Source organism: Somniosus microcephalus, chromosome 11 (genome assembly GCF_052327205.1).
Source record: "Somniosus microcephalus isolate GS21.2 chromosome 11, FLI_Smic_1.0, whole genome shotgun sequence".
Lineage (NCBI taxonomy): Eukaryota > Metazoa > Chordata > Chondrichthyes > Squaliformes > Somniosidae > Somniosus > Somniosus microcephalus.
The window spans coordinates 123,260,705-123,273,930 of NC_140997.1; positions in this window are offsets into that span (position 1 = coordinate 123,260,705).

The window sequence follows — 13,226 nt, forward strand, 5'->3', positions numbered from 1 at the left end:
CACTCACATCACATTCCCCTCACACACTGTCATCTCATTCTTCACACGCTGACATCCCATTCCTCCTACACACTCACATCCCATTCCCCTCACACCCTGACATCCCACTCCTCCTACACACTCACATCCCAATCCCCTCACACACTGACGTCCCATTCCACTCACACACTGACATCCCATTCCTCACACACTGACATCCCATTTTTCACACACTGACATCCCATTCCTCACACGCTGACATCCCATTCCTCACACACTGACATCCTATTCCTCACACACTGATATCCCATTCCTCACACTCTGACTTCCCATTCCCCTCACATTGAGGTCCCATTCCCTTCACACACTGATATCCCATTCCCTTCATGCACTGACATCCCATTCCTCACACACTGACATCCCATTCCTCACACACTGACATCCCATTCCTCACAGACTGACATCCCATTCCTCACACACTGACATCCCATTCCTCACACTGACTTCCCATTCCCTTCAAACACTGACATCCCATTCCCATCATACACTGACATCCCATTCCTCACAGACTGACATCCCATTCCCTTCACACACTGACATCCCATTCCCTTCAAACACTGACATCCCATTCCCATCATACACTGACATCCCATTCCTCACGCACTGAGATCCCATTCCTCACACACTCACATCCCATTCCTCACACGCTGACATCCCATTCCTCACACAATGACATCCCATTCCTCACACACTGACATCCCATTCCTCAAACACTGACATCCCATTCCTCACACATTGACATCCCATTCCTCACACTGACATCCCATTCCTCACACACTGACATCCCATTCCTCACACACTGACATCCCATTCCTCACACACTGACATCCCATTCCTCACACACTGACATCCCATTCCTCACACAATGACATCCCATTCCTCACATACTGACATCCCATTCCCTTCACACACTGACATCTCATTCCTCACACACTGACTTCCCATTCCTCCCACACTGACACCCCATTCCTCACACACTGACACCCCATTCCTCACACACTGACATCCCATTCCTCTCACACTCACATCCCATTCCTCACACACTGACTTCCCATTCCTCACACACTGACTTCCCATTCCTCCCACACTGACACCCCATTCCTCACACACTGACACCCCATTCCTAACACACTCACATCCCATTCCTCTCACACTCACATCCCATTCCTCACACACTGACATCCCATTCCTCTCACACTTACATCCCATTCCTCACACACTAACATCCCATTCCCCTCACACACTGACTTCCCATTCCTCACACGCTGACATCCCATTCCTCACACACTGACATCCCATTCCTCACTCACTGACATCCCATTCCTCACACACTGACATCCCATTCCGTTCACACTGACTTCCCATTCCCATCATACACTGACATCCCATTCCTCACATACTGACATCCCATTCCTCACATACTGACATCCCATTCCTCACAGACTGGCATCCCATTCCCTTCACACACTGACATCCGATTCCCATCATACACTGACATCCCATTCCTCACGCACTGACATCCCATTCCTGACACTGACATCTCATTCCCATCATACAGACATCCCATTCCTCACACACTGACATCCCATTCTTCACACACTGACATCCCATTCCTCACACTGAAATCCCATTCTTCACACACTGACATCCCATTCCTCACACACTGACATCCCATTCTTCACACACTGACATCCCATTCCCCTCAAACACTGACATCCCATTCCCTTCACGCACTGACATCCCATTCCTCACACACTCTCATCCCATTCCCCACACTGACATCCCATTCCCCTCAAACACTGATATCCCATTCCTCCTACACTTACATCCCATTCCTCACACATTCTCATCCCATTCCCCTCACACTGATGTCTCATTCCCCTCACACACTGGCATCCCATTCCTCACACACTGATATCCCATTCCTCACACTCTGACTTCCCATTCCCCTCACATTGAGATCCCATTCCCCTCACACACTGCCATCCCATTCCTCACACACTGACATCCCATTCCTCACACACTCTCATCCCATTCCCCTCACACTGACATCTCATTCCCCTCACACACTGGCATCCCATTCCTCACATACTGACATCCCATTCCTCACAGACTGACATCCCATTCCCTTCACACACTGACTTCCCATTCCCTTCAAACACTGACATCCCATTCCCATCATACACTGACATCCGATTCCCATCATACACTGAAATCCCATTCCTCACGCACTGACATCCCATTCCTTACACTGACATCTCATTCCCATCATACAGACATCCCATTCCTCACTCACTGACATCCCATTCCTCACACACTGCCATCCCATTCCTCACACACTGACATCCCATTCCTCACACCGTGACATCCCATTCTTCACTCACTGACATCCCATTCCTCACACACTGACATCCCATTCCTCACACCGTGACATCCCATTCTTCACTCACTGACATCCCATTCCTCACACACTGACATCCCATTCCCCTCACACACTGACATCCCATTCCTCACACACTCTCATCCCATTCCCCGCAATGACATCCCATTCCCCTCAAACACTGACATCCCATTCCTCCTACACTGACATCCCATTCCCTTCACACACTGACATCCCATTCCTCACACACTGATATCCCATTCCTCGCACTCTGACTTCCCATTCCCCTCACATTGAGATCCCATTCCCCTCACACACTGACATCCCATTTCTCACACACTCACATCCCATTCCTCACACACTGACATCCCATTCCTCTCACACTCACGTCCCATTCCCTTCACACATTGACATCCCATTCCTCACACACTGACATCCCATACCCTTCACACACTGACATCCCATTCCCCTCACACACTCACATCCCTTTCTTCACAGATATCCCATTCCCCTCACACACTGACATCCCATTCCCCTCACACAGACATCCCATTCCCCTCACACACTGACATCCCATTCCCCTCACACAGACATCCCATTCCCTTCGCACTCACATCCCATTCCTCTCACACTCACATCACATTCCTCACACACTGACATCCCATTCCCTTCACACACTGACTTCCCATTCCCTTCAAACACTGACATCCAATTCCCATCATACACTGACATCCCATTCCTCAAATACTGACATCCCATTCCTCACAGACTGACATCCCATTCCCTTCACACACTGACATCCCATTCCCTTCAAACACTGACATCCCATTCCCATCATACACTGACATCCCATTCCTCACACACTGACATCCCATTCCTCACACACTGACATCCCATTCCTCACACACTGACATCCCATTCCTCACACAATGACATCCCATTCATCACGCACTGACATCCCATTCCTCACACACTGACATCCCATTCCCATCATACACTGACATCCCATTCCTCACGCACTGACATCCCATTCCTCACACACTGACATCCCATTCCTCAAACACTGACATCCCATTCCTCACACACTGACATCCCATTCCTCACACACTGACATCCCATTCCTCACACACTGACATCCTATTCCTCACACACTGACATCCCATTCCTCACACAATGACATCCCATTCATCACGCACTGACATCCCATTCCTCACACACTGCCATCCCATTCCCATCATACACTGACATCCCATTCGTCATGCACTGACATCCCATTTCTCACACACTGACATCCCATTCCTCACACACTGACATCCCATTCCTCACACACTGACATCCCATTCCTCACACAATGACATCCCATTCATCACGCACTGACATCCCATTCCTCACAGACTGACATCCCATTCCCATCATACACTGAGATCCCATTCCTCACATACTAACATCCCATTCCCTTCACACACTGACATCCCATTCCTCACACACCGACATCCCATTCCTCACACACTGACATCTCATTCCTCACACACTGGCATCCCATTCCTCACACACTGACTTCCCATTCCTCACACACTGACTTCCCATTCCTCACACATTGACATCCCATTCCTCTCACACTCACATCCCATTCCTCACACACTAACATCCCATTCCCCTCACACACTGACTTCCCATTCCTCACACACTGACATCCCATTCCTCACACACTGACATCCCATTCCTCACACACTGACATCCCATTCCTCACTCACTGACATCCCATTCCTCACACACTGACATCCCATTCCTCACTCACTGACATCCCATTCCTCACATACTGACATCCCATTCCTCACAGACTGACATCCCATTCCCTTCACACACTGACATCCGATTCCCATCATACACTGAAATCCCATTCCTCACGCACTGACATCCCATTCCTTACACTGACATCTCATTCCCATCATACAGACATCCCATTCCTCACTCACTGACATCCCATTCCTCACACACTGACATCCCATTCCTCACACACTGACATCCCATTCCTCACACCGTGACATCCCATTCTTCACTCACTGACATCCCATTCCTCACACACTCACATCCTATTCCCCTCAAACACTGACATCCCACTCCTCCTACACTCACATCCCATTCCCCTCACACACTGACATCCCATTCCTCACACACTCTCATCCCATTCCCCGCAATGACATCCCATTCCCCTCAAACACTGACATCCCATTCCTCCTACACTTACATCCCATTCCCCTCACACACTGACATCCCATTCCCTTCACGCACTGACATCCCATTCCTCACACACTCTCATCCCATTCCCCTCACACTGACTTCTCATTCCCCTCACACACTGGCATCCCATTCCTCACACACTGACATCCCATTCCTCACACACTGATATCCCATTCCTCGCACTCTGACTTCCCATTCCCCTCACATTGAGATCCCATTCCCCTCACACACTGACATCCCATTTCTCACACACTCACATCCCATTCCTCACACACTGACATCCCATTCCTCTCACACTCACGTCCCATTCCCTTCACACATTGACATCCCATTCCTCACACACTGACATCCCATACCCTACACACACTGACATCCCATTCCCCTCACACACTCACATCCCTTTCTTCACAGATATCCCATTCCCCTCACACACTGACATCCCATTCCCCTCACACAGACATCCCATTCCCTTCGCACTCACATCCCATTCCTCTCACACTCACATCACATTCCTCACACACTGTCTTCCCATTCCCCCACACACTGACATCCCATTCCCCTCACACTCACATCCCATTCCTCACACACTGACATCCCATTCCCTTCACACACTGACTTCCCATTCCCTTCAAACACTGACATCCGATTCCCATCATACACTGACATCCCATTCCTCAAATACTGACATCCCATTCCTCACAGACTGACATCCCATTCCCTTCACACACTGACATCCCATTCCCTTCAAACACTGACATCCCATTCCCATCATACACTGACATCCCATTCCTCACACACTGACATCCCATTCCTCACACACTGACATCCCATTCCTCACACACTGACATCCCATTCCTCACACACTGACATCCCATTCCTCACACAATGACATCCCATTCATCACGCACTGACATCCCATTCCTCACACACTGACATCCCATTCCCATCATACACTGACATCCCATTCCTCACGCACTGACATCCCATTCCTCAAACACTGACATCCCATTCCTCACACACTGACATCCCATTCCTCACACACTGACATCCCATTCCTCACACACTGACATCCCATTCCTCACACACTGACATCCCATTCCTCACACAATGACATCCCATTCATCACGCACTGACATCCCATTCCTCACACACTGCCATCCCATTCCCATCATACACTGACATCCCATTCGTCATGCACTGACATCCCATTTCTCACACACTGACATCCCATTCCTCACACACTGACATCCCATTCCTCACACACTGACATCCCATTCCTCACACACTGACATCCCATTCCTCACACAATGACATCCCATTCATCACGCACTGACATCCCATTCCTCACAGACTGACATCCCATTCCCATCATACACTGAGATCCCATTCCTCACATACTAACATCCCATTCCCTTCACACACTGACATCCCATTCCTCACACACCGACATCCCATTCCTCACACACTGACATCTCATTCCTCACACACTGGCATCCCATTCCTCACACACTGACTTCCCATTCCTCACACACTGACTTCCCATTCCTCACACACTGACTTCCCATTCCTCCCACACTGACACACCATTCCTCACACAGTGACACCCCATTCCTCACACACTGACATCCCATTCCTCTCACACTCACATCCCATTCCTCACACACTGACTTCCCATTCCTCACACACTGACTTCCCATTCCTCCCACACTGACACCCCATTCCTCACACACTGACACCCCATTCCTCACACACTGACATCCCATTCCTCTCACACTCACATCCCATTCCTCACACACTGACTTGCCATTCCTCACACACTGACATCCCATTCCTCACACTGACATCCCATTCCTCACACACTGACTTCCCATTCCTCTCACACTCACATCCCATTCCTCACACACTGACTTCCCATTCCTCACACACTGACTTCCCATTCCTCCCACACTGACACCCCATTCCTCACACACTGACATCCCATTCCTCTCACTCACATCCCAATCCTCACACACTGACTTCCCATTCCTCACACACTGACACCCCATTCCTCACACACTGACATCCCATTCCTCTCACACTCACATCACATTCCCCTCACACACTGTCATCTCATTCTTCACACGCTGACATCCCATTCCTCCTACACACTCACATCCCATTCCCCTCACACCCTGACATCCCACTCCTCCTACACACTCACATCCCAATCCCCTCACACACTGACGTCCCATTCCACTCACACACTGACATCCCATTCCTCACACACTGACATCCCATTTTTCACACACTGACATCCCATTCCTCACACGCTGACATCCCATTCCTCACACACTGACATCCTATTCCTCACACACTGATATCCCATTCCTCACACTCTGACTTCCCATTCCCCTCACATTGAGGTCCCATTCCCTTCACACACTGATATCCCATTCCCTTCATGCACTGACATCCCATTCCTCACACACTGACATCCCATTCCTCACACACTGACATCCCATTCCTCACAGACTGACATCCCATTCCTCACACACTGACATCCCATTCCTCACACTGACTTCCCATTCCCTTCAAACACTGACATCCCATTCCCATCATACACTGACATCCCATTCCTCACAGACTGACATCCCATTCCCTTCACACACTGACATCCCATTCCCTTCAAACACTGACATCCCATTCCCATCATACACTGACATCCCATTCCTCACGCACTGAGATCCCATTCCTCACACACTCACATCCCATTCCTCACACGCTGACATCCCATTCCTCACACAATGACATCCCATTCCTCACACACTGACATCCCATTCCTCAAACACTGACATCCCATTCCTCACACATTGACATCCCATTCCTCACACTGACATCCCATTCCTCACACACTGACATCCCATTCCTCACACACTGACATCCCGTTCCTCACACACTGACATCCCATTCCTCACACACTGACATCCCATTCCTCACACAATGACATCCCATTCCTCACATACTGACATCCCATTCCCTTCACACACTGACATCTCATTCCTCACACACTGACTTCCCATTCCTCCCACACTGACACCCCATTCCTCACACACTGACACCCCATTCCTCACACACTGACATCCCATTCCTCTCACACTCACATCCCATTCCTCACACACTGACTTCCCATTCCTCACACACTGACTTCCCATTCCTCCCACACTGACACCCCATTCCTCACACACTGACACCCCATTCCTAACACACTCACATCCCATTCCTCTCACACTCACATCCCATTCCTCACACACTGACATCCCATTCCTCTCACACTTACATCCCATTCCTCACACACTAACATCCCATTCCCCTCACACACTGACTTCCCATTCCTCACACGCTGACATCCCATTCCTCACACACTGACATCCCATTCCTCACTCACTGACATCCCATTCCTCACACACTGACATCCCATTCCGTTCACACTGACTTCCCATTCCCATCATACACTGACATCCCATTCCTCACATACTGACATCCCATTCCTCACATACTGACATCCCATTCCTCACAGACTGGCATCCCATTCCCTTCACACACTGACATCCGATTCCCATCATACACTGACATCCCATTCCTCACGCACTGACATCCCATTCCTGACACTGACATCTCATTCCCATCATACAGACATCCCATTCCTCACACACTGACATCCCATTCTTCACACACTGACATCCCATTCCTCACACTGAAATCCCATTCTTCACACACTGACATCCCATTCCTCACACACTGACATCCCATTCTTCACACACTGACATCCCATTCCCCTCAAACACTGACATCCCATTCCCTTCACGCACTGACATCCCATTCCTCACACACTCTCATCCCATTCCCCACACTGACATCCCATTCCCCTCAAACACTGATATCCCATTCCTCCTACACTTACATCCCATTCCTCACACATTCTCATCCCATTCCCCTCACACTGATGTCTCATTCCCCTCACACACTGGCATCCCATTCCTCACACACTGATATCCCATTCCTCACACTCTGACTTCCCATTCCCCTCACATTGAGATCCCATTCCCCTCACACACTGACGTCCCATTCCTCACACACTGACATCCCATACCTCGCACACTGCCATCCCATTCCTCACACACTGACATCCCATTCCTCACACACTCTCATCCCATTCCCCTCACACTGACATCTCATTCCCCTCACACACTGGCATCCCATTCCTCACATACTGACATCCCATTCCTCACAGACTGACATCCCATTCCCTTCACACACTGACTTCCCATTCCCTTCAAACACTGACATCCCATTCCCATCATACACTGACATCCCATTCGTCACACACTGACATCCCATTCCTCACACACTGACATCCCATTCCTCACAGACTGACATCCCATTCCTCACACACTGACATCCCATTCCCATCATACATTGACATCCCATTCCTCACACACTGACATCCCTTTCCTCACACACTGACATCCCATTCCTCACACACTGACATCCCATTCCTCAAACACTGACATCCCATTCCCTTCACACACTGCGATCCCATTCCTCACATACTGACATCCCATTCCCTTCACACACTGACATCCCATTCCTCACACACCGACATCCCATTCCTCACACACTGACATCCATTCCTCACAGACTGACATCCCATTCCTCACACACTGACTTACCATTCCTCACACACTGACTTCCCATTCCTCCCACACTGACATCCCATTCCTCTCACACTCACATCCCAGTCCTCACACACTGAAATCCCATTCCTCACACACTGACATCCCATTCCTCTCACACTCACACCCCATTCCTCACACACTGACTTCCTATTCCTCCCACACTGACTTCCCATTCCTCCCACGCTGTCATCCCATTCCTCTCACACTCACATCCCATTCCTCACACACTGACATCCCATTCCTCTCACACTCACATCCCATTCCCCTCACACACTGACATCCCATTCCTCACACACTGACATCCCATTCCTCTCACACTCACGTCCCATTCCCTTCACACATTGACATCCCATTCCTCACACACTGACATCCCATACCCTTCACACACTGACATCCCATTCCCCTCACACACTCACATCCCTTTCTTCACACTGACATCCCATTCCCCTCACACACTGACATCCCATTCCCCTCACACAGGCATCCCATTCCTCAAACACTGACATCCCATTCCTCACACACTGACATCCCATTCCTCACACTGACATCCCATTCCTCACACACTGACATCCCATTCCTCACACACTGACATCCCATTCCTCACACACTGACATCCCATTCCTCACACACTGACATCCCATTCCTCACACAATGACATCCCATTCCTCACATACTGACATCCCATTCCCTTCACACACTGACATCCCATTCCTCACACACCGACATCCCATTCCTCACACACTGACATCTCATTCCTCACACACTGACATCCCATTCCTCACACACTGACTTCCCATTCCTCACACACTGACTTCCCATTCCTCCCACACTGACACCCCATTCCTCACACACTGACACCCCATTCCTCTCACACTCACATCCCATTCCTCACACACTAACATCCCATTCCCCTCACACACTGACTTCCCATTCCTCACACACTGACATCCCATTCCTCACACACTGACATCCCATTCCTCACACACTGCCATCCCATTCCGTTCACACTGACTTCCCATTCCCATCATACACTGACATCCCATTCCTCACATACTGGCATCCCATTCCTCACATACTGACGTGCCATTCCTCACAGACTGACATGCCATTCCTCACAGACTGACATCCCATTCCTCACACACTGACATGCCATTCCTCACAGACTGACATCCCATTCCCCTCACACACTGACATCCCATTCCCCTCACACACTGACATCCCATTCCTCACATACTGACATCCCATTCTTCACACACTGACATCCCATTCCTCACACTGAAATCCCATTCTTCACACACTGACATCCCATTCCTCACACACTGACATCCCATTCCTCACACACTCTCATCCCATTCCCCTCACACTGACATCTCATTCCCCTCACATACTGGCATCCCATTCCTCACACACTGACATCCCATTCCTCACACACTGGTATCCCATTCCTCACACTCTGACTTCCCATTCCCCACATTGAGATCCCATTCCCCTCACATACTGACATCCCATTCCTCACATACTGACATCCCATTCCTCACACACTGACATCCCATTCCTCACACACTGACATCCCATTCCTCACACACTGCCATCCCATTCCTCACACACTGACATCCCATTCCTCACACACTGACTTTCCATTCCCTTCAAACACTGACATCCCATTCCCACCATACACTGACATCCCACTCCTCACACACTGACATCCCATTCCCACCATACACTGACATCCCATTCCTCACACACTGACATCCCATTCCTCACACACTGACATTCCATTCCTCACACACTGACATCCCATTCCTCACACACTGACATCCCATTCCCATCATACACTGACATCCCATTCCTCACGCACTGACATCCCATTCCTCACACACTGACATCCCATTCCCATCATACATTGACATCCCATTCCTCACACACTGACATCCGTTTCCTCACACACTGACATCCCATTCCTCACACACTGACATCCCATTCCTCATACACTGACATCCCATTCCCTTCACACACTGAGATCCCATTCCTCACATACTGACATCCCATTCCCTTCACACACTGACATCCCATTCCTCACACACTGACATCCCATTCCTCACAGACTGACATCCCATTCCTCACACACTGACTTCCCATTCCTCACACACTGACTTCCCATTCCTCCCACACTGACATCCCATTCCTCTCACACTCACATCCCATTCCTCACACTCTGACATCCCATTCCTCTCACACTCACATCCCATTCCCCTCACACACTGACATCCCATTCCACTCACACTGACATTCCATTCCCCTCACACACTGACATCCCATTCCCTTCACACACTGACCTCCCATTCCTCACACACTCACATTCCATTCCTCACACACTGACATCCCATTCCTCTCACACTCACATCCCATTCCTCACACACTGACATCCCATTCCTCTCACACTCACGTCCCATTCCCTTCACACATTGACATCCCATTCCTCACACACTGACATCCCATACCCTTCACACACTGACATCCCATTCCTCTCACACTCACATCCCATTCTTCACACTGACATCCCATTCCTCACACACTGACATCCCATTCCTCTCACACTCACGTCCCATTCCCTTCACACACTGACTTCCCATTCCTCACACGCTGACATCCCATTCCTCACACACTGACATCCCATTCCTCACTTACTGACATCCCATTCCTCACACACTGACATCCCATTCCGTTCACACTGACTTCCCATTCCCATCATACACTGACATCCCATTCCTCACATACTGACATCCCATTCCTCACATACTGACATCCCATTCCTCACAGACTGGCATCCCATTCCCTTCACACACTGACATCCGATTCCCATCATACACTGACATCCCATTCCTCACGCACTGACATCCCATTCCTGACACTGACATCTCATTCCCATCATACAGACATCCCATTCCTCACACACTGACATCCCATTCTTCACACACTGACATCCCATTCCTCACACTGAAATCCCATTCTTCACACACTGACATCCCATTCCTCACACACTGACATCCCATTCCTCACACACTGACATCCCATTCCTCACACACTGACATCCCATTCCTCACACACTGACATCCCATTCCTCACACAATGACATCCCATTCATCACGCACTGACATCCCATTCCTCACACACTGCCATCCCATTCCCATCATACACTGACATCCCATTCGTCATGCACTGACATCCCATTTCTCACACACTGACATCCCATTCCTCACACACTGACATCCCATTCCTCACACACTGACATCCCATTCCTCACACAATGACATCCCATTCATCACGCACTGACATCCCATTCCTCACAGACTGACATCCCATTCCCATCATACACTGAGATCCCATTCCTCACATACTAACATCCCATTCCCTTCACACACTGACATCCCATTCCTCACACACCGACATCCCATTCCTCACACACTGACATCTCATTCCTCACACACTGGCATCCCATTCCTCACACACTGACTTCCCATTCCTCACACACTGACTTCCCATTCCTCACACACTGACTTCCCATTCCTCCCACACTGACACACCATTCCTCACACAGTGACACCCCATTCCTCACACACTGACATCCCATTCCTCTCACACTCACATCCCATTCCTCACACACTGACTTCCCATTCCTCACACACTGACTTCCCATTCCTCCCACACTGACACCCCATTCCTCACACACTGACACCCCATTCCTCACACACTGACATCCCATTCCTCTCACACTCACATCCCATTCCTCACACACTGACTTGCCATTCCTCACACACTGACATCCCATTCCTCACACTGACATCCCATTC